Source organism: Oryctolagus cuniculus (genome assembly GCF_964237555.1).
Source record: "Oryctolagus cuniculus chromosome 17 unlocalized genomic scaffold, mOryCun1.1 SUPER_17_unloc_1, whole genome shotgun sequence".
NCBI lineage: Eukaryota > Metazoa > Chordata > Mammalia > Lagomorpha > Leporidae > Oryctolagus > Oryctolagus cuniculus.
In genome coordinates, this window is record NW_027208202.1 from 1,932,728 (window position 1) to 1,950,654 (window position 17,927).

At 40.8% G+C, this 17,927-nt stretch overlaps 1 protein-coding gene and 1 long non-coding RNA gene across 3 annotated transcripts in view; one reads left to right on the forward strand and one right to left on the reverse strand.

Moving 5' to 3' along the window:
- LOC100355262 (L-lactate dehydrogenase A chain) overlaps nt 1–17,927 on the reverse strand; it is a 591,718-nt gene that overhangs the window by 250,539 nt on the left and 323,252 nt on the right. The gene's annotated exons all lie outside the window — the stretch shown is intronic.
- Nucleotides 1–17,927, forward strand: part of LOC138847844 (uncharacterized) — a 46,192-nt gene that overhangs the window by 20,712 nt on the left and 7,553 nt on the right. The window contains exon 2 of the long non-coding RNA XR_011385762.1: nt 17,267–17,349. This is a non-coding gene — a long non-coding RNA (uncharacterized lncRNA). The remainder of the gene's footprint in view (nt 1–17,266; nt 17,350–17,927) is intronic.

Consider the following 17,927-nt stretch of genomic DNA (forward strand, 5'->3'; position numbering starts at 1 on the left):
CCCCTCTGGGCTCTAGACTGAACTCAACGACAGTGTAGCCCTCTAGGCTGTCCCTCATTCTATATGACAAGCGTCAGTCTGCTGCAGTCTGATCTCACCTTGTTCTCCAAGCTGGCACTTTCTCTTGCTCTCCAAGCTGGCACTTTCTCTGGCATTTTTCTCTACTGCTGAGGTCATGTTTTGTGTTCATGCTCATTGCTGCATATCTGCACCTTCCACACAGATCCAAAAAGTCTCTTCTGCAGAATCTTCAGTGCAGTTTTTCCTCCAACTTTCCCTTGGGTATACACTGTCTCTCTTTTTACTCTTTCTTTTTTTTTTTTTTGTTTATTTGACAGGAAGAGTTATAGACAGTGAGAGAGAAACATAGAGAAAGGTCTTCCCTCAATTGGTTCACTCCCCAAATGGGCGCTATTGCTGGCACTGCACTGATCTGAAGCCAGGAGCCATTTGCTTCTTCCCGGTCTCCCACACAGGTGGAGGCACCCAAGCACTTGGGCCATCCTCCACTGCCCTTCTGGGCCTCAGCAGAGAGCTGGACTGGAAGAGAAGCAACCAGGACTAGAACCCGGCACCCATATGGGATGCCGGTGCCACAGGCAGAGGATTAACCAAGTGAGCCACAGTGCCAGCCCCTATATATTTTTTTATTTTTATTTTTTACAGGCAGAATTGGAGAGAGAGAGAGAGAGAGAGAGAGAGAGAGAGAGAGAGAGAGAGAAAGAGAGAAAGGTCTTTTTTCCATTGGTTCACCCTCCAAGTGGCTGCTACAGCCAAAACACTATGCTGATCCAAAGCCAGGAGCCAAGTGCCTCCTCCTGGTCTCCCGTGTGTGTGCAGGGCCCAACGACCTGGGCCATCCTACACTGCAATCCTGGGCCACAGCAGAGAGCTGGACTGGAGGAGGAGCAACCGGGACAGAATCTGGCACCCCAAAACCAGCCCCTATTTTTACTATTTTCCCATAGCCTAGAGTAGCTTGCCCTTTCCCTATTCTACCCTCTTGGAATCCAGAATTTCTTGAAAGGCTGATCTGGTGCTGGTGAATTCCTTTTTTGCTTATCTGGGAGATCCCTTATTTCTTATTTACTTCTTAAGGATAGCTTTTCTGGTTATTTTCTCAGCTGGAAGATTTTTTTCAGACATTGAATACATGCATGACATGAATGAAAATTTCACGAAAGAGGTAGAAATCATTAAGAAGAACAAAATAGAAATACTGGAAATGAAAACTTCAATCAGTAAAATAAAAATATGATTGAGAGTTTCAAAAGCAGAATACATCAAGGAGGAAAGGATTTCTTTTTTTTAACTTTTATTTAATGAATATAAATTTCCAAAGTACAGCTTATGGATTACAGTGGCTTCCCCCCACCATAACTTCCCTCCCACCCGCAACCTTCCCCTTTCCTCTCCCTCCCCCCTTCCATTCACATCAAGATTAATTTTCAATTCTCTTTATATCTGGCCAAGACTTTGGAAGTAGTCCAGTCACACAAAAATAGAGAGAAAATAATTTAAAAGAATGAACAAAGTTTATGTGAATCACAGGTTTAATGGTTTAAATGGCAAAATATTCATATGATAATGATTCCTGAATGAGGAGTAAAAGACACTGAGAAAGTATAAAATGAAATAGTAGTTGCAAATTTCCCAAGTCTTGAAATAGACATGGATATCAGGATACAGGAAGAAGAAAAGTCCCTAAGAAGACTAAACCAAAACGATCTTCTCCAAGGCATTTTGAAGTCAAATTGTAAAAACATAACGACAAGTAGAGAATCCTTAAACAGTAAAGTGTCAAATTATGTAAAAAGAAAAACCAGTTAGACTAACATAAAACTTAGCCAAAACCCTACAGGCCAGAAGAGAGTGTATCTCACCTTGCTCTCCAAGCTGGCACTTTCTCTTGCTCTCCAAGCTGGCACTTTCTCTGGCATTTTTCTCTACTGCTGGGGTCATGTGTTGTGTCCATGTTCATTGCTGCATATCCGCACCTTCCACACAGATCCAAAAAGTCTCTTCTGCAGAATCTTCAGTGCAGTTTTTCCTCCAACTTTCCCGTGTGTATGCACTTTCTCTATTTTTAGTATTTTCTTTTCTTTTTTTTTTTGGTTCATTTGACAGGAAGAGTTATAGACAGTGAGAGAGAGACAGAAAGAAAGGTTTTCCCTCAGTTGGTTCACTCCCCAAATGGCTGCTATGGCTGGCACTGCACCGATCTGAAGCCAGGAGCCAGGTACTTCTTCCTGGTCTCCCACATGGGTGCAAGCACCCAAGCACTTGGGCCATTCTCCACTGCCCTCCTGGGCCACAGCAGAGAGCTGGAATGGAAGAGAAGCAACCAGGACTAGAACCTGGTGCCCATATGGGATGCCGGTGCCACAGGCAGAGAATTAACCAAGTGAGCCACAGTGCCAGCCCCTATTTATTTTTATTTTTTTACAGGCAGAATTAGACAGTGGGGGAGAGAGAGAGAGAGAGAGAGAGAGAGAGATACAGAGAGAGAGATACAGAGAGAAAGGTCTTTTTTCCATTGGTTCACCCTCCAAGTGGCTGCTATGGCTGACACGCTGCCCTGATCCGAAGCCAGGAGCCAAGTGCTTCTCTGGGTCTCCCATGTGGGTGTAGAGCCCAAGGACCTGGGCCATCCTCTACTGCACTCCTGAGCCACAGCAGAGAGCTGGACTGGAAGGGGAGCAACTGGGACATGCAAGTCAGGTTTTGAGGACAGTGGTAGCCACCTGTCTGAAGCACAGTGATGTAGACAGAGAACTCCAGATGTTCCAAGGGCAAATTTCTCCAAAGTTTATAATAGAACATCAGCCACCCCAGTTCTGCAAGGCACAGAAGAAACTGCCCCCAGTTCCCACAAGACATGAATGAGTGTTTTTTTTTAACTTGTACCCATATCTCTCAGCACAATGATCTCGGAGGTGCTGAGGATGCTTCCTCATGTCAGATCCAGATATTTTAAGTGCTGCTGCTGTTGCTGTCCCCAAGTAGCTGAGGGGAGCTCCTCTGGATCATATAGAGTGGGTGAACATAGCTTTTGGACTTATGCCCCAAACTCCTACAGTTGCAGGAGGCAAGACATCTGTTCTGCACCTTGCAAGTTGCCCTGGTTCTGGCTCTTGTCACTTCTGGTAGCTGCAGAACAGAGATCAGCTGCATGGCCCTGAAAAGCTGAATCTGGTCTTATGTGGATGTAGGGGAGGCAAAGGAGACAAGGTGGCTTCTTAGACCCGAACTTCTGCTCAGACCCCAGTTGGCACTCGGGATGAAGTTAACACCAATGGGGCACAGAGAAACAGATTCTTACCATGGGAAGATGGTAATCCCGAGCTGGCAGCTGGCCACACCACACAGCTAGCTGCAGAAGTATCTCAGTCCTCTGTCCTTATGATGTTCCATGCAATCTCTCTTCCGTCTTGTCATTTCTCCACTGGAAACATCAGTCAGTCCCTTGGAAACATGTTCCTTTAGTTTTCTCACATCCTTCTGCAGGTGAAATCAGTGTGGCCATCTTTGATCCCATCTGTCAAATTCCAAAGTCTTGACTCAATGCAACATTTTAAAATTCCATAGTTCATAGTCTCATCTGAGACTTAAGACAAATTCTTAGCTATAAAAATAACACTAGTCGTGCAATCCCAAGATACAATCCGGAGATAAACAAGATATACATTTTCACTCCAAGTGGCAGAAAAGAAAATAGGATTAATTGGACCAAGGTAGATGAAAATCCTGCAGGAAATACATTAAGTTCCAAACTTTTTTTCTGTTATTCTGTGCACTTGGTTGGGGGCTGGGTTCTCAAAGCTTGGGTAGCCTCACCCATAATTACAGCTTCAGGTTTTGCTGTTCATGCTTCATTGTCACAGATGTGAGTCTCCTCTATACAGCTGCACTAGGAACTACACCAGTGGAATCTCCTTGTAGTGACTATGGCCCTGGAACTGAGCACCCTAAATATCCAGTGCATCCTTTGAAATCTAAGTGGAAGCCTCTGTATATTCATGGATTTGTTGGACTTCACTAAACGGGAGCACTCCAAGGCTGCAAGCTGATGTCATTGTCCAGACTACCCTGACACACTGCTTGTAGATTTTCTCAACATGTGTCTCACAATGCTGACACCTCTACTGTTTTGTGACTTCCTCTGCAACTCCGTTATTATGGACTCACTGTGCATTGCTCCATAGAGGGGCTCCTGCCATGAAGCACAGCTCTACCTGGCCTTGCAGGCTCCCCTTTGAAGTCTCAGTGGAAGTTTCTGTGACCCCCTATCTCTTCAGCTCTGTATGCATCCAAAACCAGCACTACATGGACAATGCCAAGATGTGACACCAACAGATGACACACCTGCAACCCCTTCATAAATTGCTCTGTCTTGGAAGATTTTTGAAACAAATCTTCACTTCTGTGACTTTGATGTGGCAGTGATGGAAAAGGTGGCATCAAATGTCTCTGGGGTGCTTTCTGGGTCTTACTCCATTGTCTTACTTATTAATGCATTATTTTCTTTTGTCTGAACTCACATCTTTAGCAAGAATTTTCTCATTTGCCTTTTCCTGTCTCAAAGAGATCAGTGCTTTCTCTTTCCTTCTTTGGCCAAGCTAGAAATTTTCCAAATATTTCTGCCCTGTTCCCTTCGGTTACTGATTCTTACAGTAAAATATACAAAGAATGGCCATTAACACCCATGCTACTTTTTGAATATTTTACTGCTTTGAAGTCTCCTCTGACAAAAAAAAGATCAGTCCACAGTCTTTAAGTCAGCCTCACACAATCTCAGGACACCCAGTACAGTGAAGCTCTTTGCCACTGTGTAACATGGGTAGTCTTCAGTTCAGCTCCCCATTGGAATCTCATTTCCATCTGAAATCTCATCAGTATGGCCTTTACTGTTCACATTTCTTCCAGCATCCTGGGCTTCTGAGGTCCTATCAGGCATCTATGCTTTCTCTATCCTTTCTCTAGCCTTCTCCAATCTCTTCCACCCTTTCCCATCAAAGCAATTTCAGAGGCTCCTCCACATCTTCATGTACAGTTAATTATAATAATCCAACTTCTTGGCACCAATTTTCTGAATTACCCCACTATTTGTTACTTGAACTAAAATACCCTAGAGGAGTTTCTTTACGAAAAAAGTTTATTTCATCAATATGAAGTGGCCTCATGGTTATATGAGAATAGATATCTTAACTGTTAACCCAGGCTTTTGCCTGCCCACAGAGTTAACGCTAAATAGGGGCATGATGTGGTGGACAATGAGAACAGTATTTATAGCATAAAGCAACCATTGTTTTGTCATACTCAACTGTGATGTCATAAACCACCAATGTGATGTCTTAAACACTGTGATGTCATAATGAATCATGATATGCTAAAAACCATTGTGATTTCATAATTAATAGGTCATAAAACCATTGTGATGCCATAAATAATTAGGACACACACTGACAATTGTGATGTCTTAAATCAACCATTTTTGGCATAATCTACTATGATGTCATAAACCATCATTGTGATGTTTAAGTAATTGTGATGTCCTAAAAACTATTGTGATGTCATAATCAATTATATTTTTCCAAAACCCATTGTGGTGCCTTAAATATTGTGATGTAATAAGGTAAGATTGTGATGACCATTTTGTCACAATCAATTGTAATGTGACAAACCACCATTGTGATATCATAAAAATACAGTGTGCTGCCATAATCAATTGTGAAGTCATAAGAATCATTGTTATGGGGCTGGCACTGTCATATAATGGGCTTAGCCTCCATGTGCAGGGCCAGCATCCTATATGGGTGCCATTTTGTATCCCAGCTGCTCCTCTTCTGAATCCAATTCTCTACCTATGGCCTGGGAAAGTAGTGGAAGAAGGTCCAACTGCTTGGGCCCCTGCACCCACTTAGGAGACCTGGAAGAAGATCCTGGCTCCTGGCTTTGGATTGGCTCAGCTCCACCCATTGCAGCCTTCTGGGGAGTGAACAAGCAGATGTCTCTGCCTCTCTTTGTAGCTCAACTTTTCAAATGAATAAATAAAATCTTTTTAAAATTTATAAAAATCATTGTTACATACAAATTTACCTTTGTGATGTCATATGTTGAGGTTATGAAAATAATTATGATATAAAAATCATTGTTTTTTCACAATCTATTGTGATGACCTAAACTGCAATTGTAATGTCACAAACCTGAAATTCTGATGCATAATCCTACATTGTGGTGTCATAGAAAACATGATGTCATAATCAATTGGAATTAATGATTCCACAACTGTGACATCATAACCAGTGATGTCATAAACTATCATTTTTGTATCATCTATTGTGATGTCATTAAAGCCATTGTGATGCCATTAACTAGTAGTGTGATGCCATAAACCTACCATTGTGATATCTTAAAGCAACCATTGTGTTGTTACAATAAAGTGTGACTTATAAAAACCAATGTAACATCATAAACCATATTATAAACAATTGTGGTGTCATAAACCACTACCATTATGATGCCATAATCAAGTGTGGTATCATAAACCACCATTATTATATTATGATTGTGATATCAGTAAAGCCATGTGATACCATACACCAATACTACCATGCCATATACCAAACATTGTGAAGTCATAGTGAGAAGTTATAAAATAACACATCATAAACCTACTATTGCAAATCATAATAAATCATGATGTCATAAACCACCATTATGATATCATTTAATTTTTTAGCTTTTATTTAGTAAATATAAATTTCCAAAGTACAGCTTATGGATTACAGTGGCTTCTCTCCCTCCACCCCCCACCCATAACTTTCCTTTTCAAATGCTGTCCTCAGGAGTTGTCTTCTAAGTCTCACAAAATGAATCTCCTGGGATTGCCACTGATGCAGATCAGTGTGGACACACCAGGCAGTTGGGAGCTGCACCACATTTCATGTCTCATTGATCATATTAAATCACCATCCATCCAATTTCTTCCTCACTTTATAATGTAGACGCAAGCCATTTATGTGCCTGTTTCCAAGATGCGTATGTCTTTATGGCTATTTAAAGTAAGCTAGTAAGATGGTTAACATCAAGGCATTTATCAGCAGCTTAAATCATTGCACAATTCATATGTGTATTAGGGAATTTAAGAAAATTTTTGGAAAATGCAATTAAAGTCTAAGTTTATTTGACACAGACTTTTTTTGAAATCCATTCGCAGTTCGTAATTTTCACATATTATGAAAAAATTTTTACACCAAAATAAACTCACATCTTTAAAAATTTTTTATTTAGTAAATATAAATTTTCAAAGTACAGTTAATGGATTACAATGGCTCCCCCCCATAATTTCCCTCCCACTCACACCCCTCCCATCTCCCGCTCCTTTTCCCATTCCATTCACATCAAGATTCATTTTCAATTATCTTTATATACAGAAGATCGATTCAGTACATATTAAGTAAAGATTTCATCAGTTTGCACCCACACAGAAACACAAAGTGTAAAATACTGTTTGAGTACTATTTATAGCATTATTTCACATTGGACAACACACTAAGGACAGATCCCACATGCAAAGTAAGTACACAGTGACTCCTGTTGTTGACTTAACAATTTGACACTCTTGTTTATGGCGTCAGTAATCTTCGTAGGCTCTAGTCATGAGTTGCCAAGGCTATGGAAGCCTTTTGAGTTTTCTGACTCCGATCTTATTCCGACAGGGTCATAGTCAAAGTGGAAGTTCTCTCATCCCTTCAGAGAAAGGTACCTCTTTCTTTGATGGGGCCCCGTTCTTTCCACTGGGATCTCACTCGCAGAGATCTTCCATTTAGGTCTTCCTATTTTTTTTTCCAGAGTGTCTTGGCTTTCCATGTCTAAAATACTCTCATGGGCTCTTCAGCCATATCCGAATGCCTTAAGGGTTGATAGAACATCTGCCATTCTATGGGTTTACTGTGTATCCCGCTTCCCATGATGGATTGTTCTCTCCCTTTTTGATTCTATCATATGTTCTCCCTGATCAGCGACAACTAACTGAGCAGCAAAGGGGAAACCTGCTGAAGTGAAATGGACACTATGAGAAACAGTGACTTGATCAGCTCTTGTCCTGACTGTTGATGTACAATGTAATACTTTATCCATTTTAGTATTTTCTCTTTGTTTTGTTCTAGTACTAGTGGTTGAACTCTGTGATTAACACACACTTATTCTTAGGTATTTAAATTTTAACTGAAAAATGATCCCTGTTAAATATAAGAGTGGGAATAAGAGAGGGAGGAGATGTACAATTTGGGACATTCTCAAGCTGACTTGCCCCAAATGGTGGAGTTAGAATCATGCCAGGGGATCCCAATACAATCCCATCAAGGTGGCATGTAGCAGTGCCATCTCACTAGTCCAAGTGATCAATTTCAGTTCACAATTGATCACACTGATAGGTCTAAGAGTCAAAGGGATCACACAAACAAGACTAGTGTCTGCTAATACTAACTGATAGAATCAAAAAGGGAGATATCATTTAATTTTGATATTATAAATATGCTATGCCATAAAACTATCTTTGTAATGTCATAGATAGAGCATTGCTTTGTTATAATCATTTGTGAGGTCAAAAATCTCTTGTGGCCTGTGCTGTGCCATAGTGGATAAAGCCACTGCCTGCAGTGCAGGCATCATATAGGTACCAGTTGAAGTCCTGGCTACCCCACTCCCAGTCCAGATCTCCGCTAAGGCCTGAGAAGACAGTGAAAGATGGTCCAAATGCTTGAGCCCCTGTGCATGTGTGGGAGTCCTAGAAAAAGCTCCAGGCTTCTGGCTTTGAATGGCCCAGCTCTGGCCATTGTGGCCATCTGGGAAATGAGCCAATGGATATGAGACCTATCTCTGTCTCTCTTCCTCTGCCCTTCTGTTACTCTGCCTTTCAAATAAATAGTTTTTAAAAGTATACTGCAGGCCGGCGCTGCGGCTCAATAGGCTAATCCTTCGCCTGTGGCACCAGCACACCAGGTTCTAGTCCCAGTCAGGGCACCAGATTCTGTCCCAGTTGCCCTCTTCCAGGCCAGCTCTCTGCTGTGCCCCGGGAGTGCAGTGGAGGATGGCCCAAGTGCTTGGGCCCTGCACCCGCATGGGAGACCAGGAGAAGCACCTGGCTCCTGGCTTTGGATCAGCGTGGTGCACTGGCTGCAGTGCGCTGGCCGCGGCGATCATTGGAAGGTGAACCAACTGCAAAAGGAAGACCTTTCTCTCTGTCTCTCTCTCTCTCTCACTGTCCACTCTGCCTGTAAAAAAAATTAAAAAATAAATAAAAAATTGTGATGTTGCAAATCAACTATTGTTTTGTCATAATTGTGTTTTCATAAATCATGATTGTGTTGTGATAAGCCAAAACTGTGATGTCATAATAAATTGTGAGGTCCTAAAAATCATTGTGATGGCCTAATTCTGACGTAATTAAAACTAACATTATGCCAAAAACAGCATAGTGATGTCATCATCATTAAGACATTGTAATGTCAACATCAATTATAATGTCATTTAAAACCATTGTGATACTATAAATCTGTATTGTGAATCATAATCAATTATGAAGTCATAAAAACCACTGTGATATCTTAAACCTACCATTATGACCTCATAATCAATTGTGATACCATAAAACAGCATTATCAGGTCATAAGTGTGTTGTCATGAAAACAGTTGCTATCAGAAACCAGTATTGTCATGCCATAAACCAACTATTGTGATGTTTTAAAACATTGTGTTTACATAATCAATTATGGTATCATAAAACATCGCTGTGATATTGTAAACACACCATTGTATAATAAATTATGATGTCATAAAACAGTCAGCTGGAGGCACACCATGCATTTGTGTTTGGAAGCATTGCTATGCTATTGTTGTTCTTAACACAGAATTTGGAACTTGGGGAGCTTTCCTATTCTCATTTTGAGAGGATACCCTTTGGCGCACTTACAGGGTTAGCACTGAGTTGTGGAGGCAGCAAAAAGCCAGTGGGGAGGAACCTGATGACCCGTGTTTTATGTGCTAGACAACCATGATATCTGTAGAAATTCACCACATAACAGGGACAATTAAGAAGAATTACATCTTGGGAGGATTCCAAGATGACATAATAGGGAACGACATACTGTACTGGGCTATGGAAAAATCTCAAGAAAAAAAGCATAGGGAGTGCACTCTCTGGGGAGAATTAGAAAATCCACATTAGGAATTCTACAAAGGAAGTATAATGCCATGGACCTGTCTGGAAGGTGTGGATACAGCACAAACATGGACACAACACAGGATGGCAGCAGCTGAGAGCAGGAGCAGGTGGAAGCTTGGAGGCAGAGGTGAGACCAGACTGCAGAAACCCTTGTTGGTCTAGCCAGAGGGAGAACACGGTGTGAGTTGGGACTGCAGCCCTAGAGGCAAGCAGTTACTAGTGGCTACTCACAGACTCAGTGGAAGTAAAGGGGGCACATTTATCTCACCCCATTTTCCCCATAATAGGGCCTGTAGCCCAGCTGAGAAAGAAAATTTCAAAAGATTAAAAGGAGAGAAGACATTAAAAATGGGAAATCTCCCATGTTCATGGATTGGAAGGATCAATATCATTAAAATATACATACTGCTAAAAGAAATTATTTATAGATTCAATGCTATCCCAATAAAAATTCCAATGACATTTTTCTCAGATCCAAAAAAAAGCCTGCTAAAATTCATATGGAAACACAAGAGATCTCAAATAGCTAAAGCAATCTTATACAGCAAAAACAAAGCCAGGGCAACACAATACCAGATTTCAAGACATACTACAAGGGCTGGCACCGCAGCTCACTAGGCTAATCCTCTGCCTGTGGTACCGGCACTCTGGGTTCTAGTCCTGTTTTGGGTGCCAGTTCTGTCCCGGTTGCACCTCTTCCAGTCCAGCTCTATGCTGTGGCCCAAGAAAGCAGTGGAGGATGGCTCAAGTGCTTGGGCCCTGCACCAGCATGGGAGACCAGGAGGAAGCACCTGCTCCTGGCTTCAAATCAGCACAGCACACCAGCTGTAGCGGCCATTTGGGGGGTGAACCAACAGAAGGAAGACCTTTCTCTCTGTCTCTCTCTCACTCACTGTCTAACTCTGCCTGTCAAACAAACAAACAAACAAAAAGACATACTACAGGACAATTATAATCAAAACAGCCTGGTACTGGTATCAAAAATATATGGATAGACCAGTGCAACAGAATAGAAACTCAAGAAATCAATCCAAAATCTACAACCATCTTATCTTTCACAAAGAAACTAAAATCAATCCCTGAAATGAGGACAGCCTGTTCAATAAATGGTGTTGGGAAAACTGGGTCTCTGCTTTCAGAAGTATGAAATTAGACCCCTATCTTACCCTTTACCCAAAAATCCACTAAAAATTGACCATATACCTCAATCTATGACCTGATAGCATCAAATTACTACAGAACATTCGGGAATCCTATGAGAGTTTGCAATAGGCAAAAAACTTCTTGGAAAACTCAGAAGCACAGGCAATCAAAGCCAAAATTATAAGATGGGATTACATCCAGCTAAGGAGTTTCTTCGCTGCCAAAGAAATACTCAGCAAAGTGAACAGGCAACTGACAGAGTGGGAGAAAATATTTGCAAACTATGCAACTGTTAAAGGGTTAATACCTGGAATGTATACAGAACTTAAAAAATTCAACAATAGCAAAACAAACAATCCAGTTAAGACATCTACAAAGGGTTTGAACAGCCATTTTTCAAGAGAGGAAATTTGGATGGCAACAGACACTTGAAAAAAAAAATGGTCAGATCACTAGTAATCAGAAAAATCTCAAACAAAACCACAAAGTCAAGTCTACTTCACTCCAGTGAGAATTGCTCTCATACAGAAGTCAACAAACAACAAATGATGCTGAGAATGTGGGGGAAAAGGTACCTTGTTCCATTGTTAATGGGAATATGCAGCCACTGTGGAAGACAATGTGGAGATACCTCAGAAAGCTGAATATAAACCTATCATATGTTCTGGCCATCCCACTTGGGAATTTACCCAACTGAAAACAAATCAGCATACGAGTTATCTGTAAACCATGTTTGTTGCAGCACAATTCACAATGGCAAAGATATGGAATCCACCCAGGTGTTCATCAATGGATGCCAGAATAAATAAATTATAGATACACTTTTGAGTACTACTCAGCTCTAAAAAAGAGAAATCCATAAAATAGCAAAATCTTTTGCAACAAAATGGACACAACTGGAAACCATTATACTTACATAAATAAGCCAGTCCCAAAAAGACAGATACCAAAGGTTTTCCCTGATCTAAGGTAACTAATATAGTACCTAAAATGAAATGTGTTGGAGTGAAATGGACATTTCGAGTTTCAATGATTGTTTACAGCCCTTGTCTCTTCTGTTGAGGAACAGTGACTTTTTTCTTCATATTATTTGTTGATCTCTTACAGTCTAGTGTTAACTTCATGATCATTAACAAAACTGAAAATCAGTCTTTGTCATAATTAAGAGCAGGAATGGGAGAGGCAGGTGGAAGAAGGTTTGCAGAATGGGCAAGAGGGAGGCTTGAGTGGAAACTATCACTATGTTCCAACACTGTATATAATATGAAATACATGAAACTTGTATAACTGTAATAAAATTTTTAAAAACTAGAAAATAAGACAGACAGACTAAGAAGATGAAGGAAAGCCGGCGCCGCGGCTCACTAGGCTAATCCTCCGCCTAGCGGCGCCGGCACACCGGGTTATAGTCCCGGTTGGGGCGCCGGATTCTGTCCCGGTTGCCCCTCTTCCAGGCCAGCTCTCTGCTGTGGCCAGGGAGTGCAGTGGAGGATGGCCCAGGTGCTTGGGCCCTGCACCCCATGGGAGACCAGGAAAAGCACCTGGCTCCTGGCTCCTGCCATCGGATCAGCGCGGTGCGCCAGCCGCGGCGGCCATTGGAGGGTGAACCAACGGCAAAGGAAGACCTTTCTCTCTGTCTCTCTCTCTCACTGTCCACTCTGCCTGTCAAAAAAAAAAAAAGAAGAAGATGAAGGAGGGGTAAGGAAGAAGAAGGGGAAGGGGACGGGGATGGAGAAGGGCATTGGCATCTTGGAGTACTGCAGGGCACTAGCTGACCACACAGCTCCCAGGAAATTCAGAGAGGAAGATTGCATGATAGAAGAACAGCAGCAGGGCTGTCTGCTGTAGGCAAAGGGGATTTTAAAAGTATTTTAAAAGTGGAGAAAGGCATTCTCAGGGGAGAGTTGGAAAACCACAATGGAGATTCTGTTGAAGGAGGAGAAGTGTTGTAGATATGTGTGGAAGGTGCAGAGGCACATCAAACAGCACAGATGCAAAAAATGACCCCAGAAGCCATGAGCTGGAGAAAGTATCAGCTTTACAGAATAATGTGAAATCACACTGAGTGGCCTGTGACACTGGTGATATAGCCACAAAGAGAGCTTAGAGGACGGCACTGTCTTTGAGTCCAGACTAGAGCCCTGAAGCTAACAGGGCGCCTGCTCACTGAGACAAAAAAGAAAAGGGGCCTCTCTCTCAGCACATCTCCCCCCCAACAATGGCTTTTGGCCACTGATGAGAGAGTTTGGGAACCATTTTGATGTAAGTATGTAGCAGTTGCTTTAGGTTTTGTGTGTGCACCCAGGACAGTCACCATCTTGTCAGCAGAGGCAACTGCAGTGTCTCAGGTGCAACTGGTGGGGAATGTTGCCATCTTGTCAGTAGAGGCAAACACAACAGCTTCTGTGCATGAACCCAGAAATGGGTGGGGAGGAGCCATTCTGACATTAATACTGGCTGCAAACATTTGTATGTGACCAGGATGATTGCAAAATGAGTATAGCTGCAGACAACAGGTATTGTGCACACATATGATTCAGGGATTTTACTAGGGGGAAAAACCCACATTCTCCACAGACTTTGATTCTGGCTGAGGGGATTAAAAAGGCACTGGACAACCACATAAAACTGTGAGGTGCCCTCAACCTCTCAACATAACAGGCTCTGGGCCTCAAGGGCTCAAACTGCCTAGGTGGCAGCTGGCTCTGAGAACAACTCAGCCTCCTTGTGGACATGACAGGCTAGGGGGTGGAGTGCTTCCTTGGCACTCTGTGACTGTGGGAGTCCTGACTGCTGAGACTGTGAGAATTCTGACTGCATGAGAAGGCTCGGGGTGTAGCTGGGTCTCTGAGCAATCACATTGTGCAGATCCACATGCTCAGAGTTCCCTGAATGCCTGGGGTATGCCACTGCAGCAGGATCCATGTTCACAGTGAAGACTACACAGATCTCTTGTGCAGTTAATGCAAAAGTGTAGATGAGTGCTGCATCCACTGAGGGTTAACACTCAGGCATTGCTCACCTTGTAAGGGAAAAGCTGAAGATTATGTCAACAGTGACCACACCTCCCTTATGTTAACAAGAGATAAAACACACCCAACCTGTGTATCACCCAGGATACTCATCCCACCGTGGAGCACTGACCAGAGCTCTCTGGCCACACCCAGCACAAGCTTCTCATTAACATTGCAAGAGCAGATACTCCACTAAGCCACAGAGGCATTGTTCAGAGAAAAGCAATCAGAGGAAAAAAAAATATCTCCACAAATGCCTAAAAATAAATGCAAAAATTCAAGAAAAAAGATTAAGAAAGGCAACACGACACCCTCTAAGGAGCCCATAAACACTTCAATATTAGATTATGAAGATGAAGAGACTGATAGAATTTCTCAAATGGAATACACAAGATTAATAGGATTACTCATAAATGACAGGAAGGAAATCCATGATTTAAGAAATCCATACAAGAAGAATGAAATTTTTCTCATGAAATGAGGATTTTAAAGAGAAATCAAAATGAATTATTAGAAATAAAGAACTCAATTGTGAAATAAGAAAATTGGGAAACAGAATTGATAAGGCAAAAGAAAGAATGTCTAAGCTAGAAGACAAATATTAGGAAATTTTTCAATCAGACCAAAAACAAAAAAGAAGATATTAGAAAAATTAAAAACAGTATTGAAGATTTATGGGATCCTATCTAGAGTCACTGTGATTAATTCCATGTCTTTAGTAAGATTTATCTCCTTTGAGTCAACCTGATAAATTACAGCTGTGTATATTATATTCAGATTAATTATATCTGTTTTGGGATCTCTAAATATTGGTGGGTTTCAACAGCTTTTGGAATGTATCTGTTACTGACTACATTATTGAAATGCAATATATTATAACTCAGAATTCTTTTAATATAGTTATTTTGGATTAGAGAACTCCTACAATAAGTTCTCTTGTGAATATGAAGAGGTGGATGCTATGTCTCATAACGCTGATGAGAGGTAAATATTTAAATAGAACTTCTGATATATGAAGGCATAGCAGCATCAATAGGAAAATGACAATTTTCATTATTTTCCCTGGCATCTTGAAACTCAAGATTTGAATTATTTTGCATAACCTTAAAAATACGGTGAGGGATCTTTTTTTTTATCATTCACCAGCAGCTTGAGCACAAAGAACCATGAAGGCTCAACTTGTTAATAAGCAGTTTCAGTGATTTGCGTGTGTGCACAAGCATACAAGTACTTGTGTACTTACAATTGTGTATGTACTTCCTGCTTTCCTCTTGGTACCAGGGCCTGCTCTTTAACCAATGTTACTGCTTTATTTCTGAAACCAATGCTTCCTCCATCGCTGCTAAGTGCTTATCTTGCAAAAATCGTCCATACTTGCTCCTATTAACTGAAATATTTCATGAAAATCAGTATCTTAAGTTTACTGCCTTACATATAGTTCTTTACCCATCTTCTTCTGTCCCTAAAATATGACCATGAGAAGCCTTGCTCTTTGTAGCATCAGCTGTTCTCCCATGTTGCTCTGTATTTCTTTGCATCTTATCAGCAGAATAAAACATTTATTTTTCTTGATAATGGCACATGTCACTGTACTCTCTCACAGAGAACCACATTCCAAAGCGATGACCCCACCTCTTGGATGCTAGTTTTGTTTCTAAATCAAAGATGCCACCTAGGGTGATTACTGATGCCATAAACAAGAGTGTCAATTTGTTAAGTCAACAACAGGAGTCACTGTGCACTTACTCCTCATGTAGGATCTCTGTCCTTAATGTGTTGTCCAATGTGAATTAATGCTATAACTAGTACTCAAACAGTATTTTACACTTTGTGTTTCTGTGTGGGTGTAAGCTGTTGAAATCTTTACTTAATATATATTAAATTGATTTTCTGTATATAAAGATAATTGAAAATGAATCTTGATGTGAATGGAATGAGAGAGGGAGCAAGAGATGGGAGGGTTGCAGGCGGGAAGGAAGTAATGGCGGGAGGAGCCACTTAATCCATAAGCTGTACTTTGGAAATTTATATTTGTTAAATAAAAGTTCAAAAAATAAAATAAAATAAACAAGATGCCATTGTATTTTCATTTTTCTTCTATCCTTGAATCTGGTTATAACACTGGGAAAATAAAATATGTTCTGGGATCCATTTCCACCTTCCTCCATAAATTCAGCATCTGGATCCCATCATTCCTCACCATGCTCTTTGTGTTTACGACTGCTCCTAAATTTGTAGGACCAGCAATCTATATTTCTGTGAGAAATAATACCAGCTACAAAGAACAGAATGTATCAGTGCCAGAACCAAACAGACCAGAACATTCGTGAAATTTCCTATTGACAGCTTAGAGAAATCATTAACAACAGTGCTGAAGTCTTAATAGTTTGGAATAATTTGGATAGAAAGAACTTAATATTTGTTTAATGCTTTTGTATTTCAGGTAATAAGTAACAGGCTTTAGATAGCAGTGTTAAATGTTTGGACCTTAGATTAAGACTGCCTAAGCTCTGCCATTTACTACTTGTATGGACTCAAAAAAGCACCCAAATTTCAATCTCCATTTGTTATAAAAGACAACAGTACAATTTACCTTAAAATCATATTATGAGTATGAAATAAGGTAACACCCATGAATCACTACATGTGTTGTCTGGGACATAGCAGATGAGGACTAATTACTGTTATTTTTTCATTATTTGCTCTAAAAACCCAAGAAAAGAAAAATAATGCTCAGTAAAGTAATGGACCTTGCACAAAGAGGTAGCTACAACTACTAACCCAGAGACCAAGATCGTTAATTTGCCATCTGTTTTCAAAGACTGTTCTCTTCACTATAAACTATCTAACAAAAACATCACCTGTGCAATGACTCTTGCAGAATACAAGAGGTTTTTCAAAAGTTCGTGGAAAATGTGCGTTATCAAAAACACTGTGCATGGCTTCACACATTTTTGTACCAAGGTAAATCTAGCTTCTTATTCCATTCTTCATAAACTCTTTGCAGTTACTTTGTATCTTTTTTCCATAAACCCCATTCTTAAGTGAATGACCTTGAAAATATGTTCCTAATTCTACCAGCTCCATCAGCCAGAATCAGAAGTGCCAACCAATTCCTATTTTATTTCCCTTTCTGCTACAATCAATTCCTATTTCTCTACATGTGTCCTCCTGAACCTGTTTGTTCCAATGTTCCTTGAATACAGTCATGATTATATTAAGCACCAGGCATAACCTTATTAAAGGAAAAAGAACCTAGACAGGCGAGGTCTATCTGAACTGTACAGGTTGTGCCTTTAATCACCTGTATTGTGAGAAACCCACAGTCAGGTTCTCAACCTAATTGCTTACCACTCACGTCTTTTGAGTGTGTATTCCTGCTTTTCTGTGTTGTGCTTCTTCTTTTCTCAAATGCAAAGAAAACAGATTCTCCACCATGGACCATTACAGTCATTTCAGAGATAAAATACCCACGTGGAATGTTCCACAGCTCATCACTGATCCTATGATAAATGCTGCGTTCCCTTATCACATTTTATTAG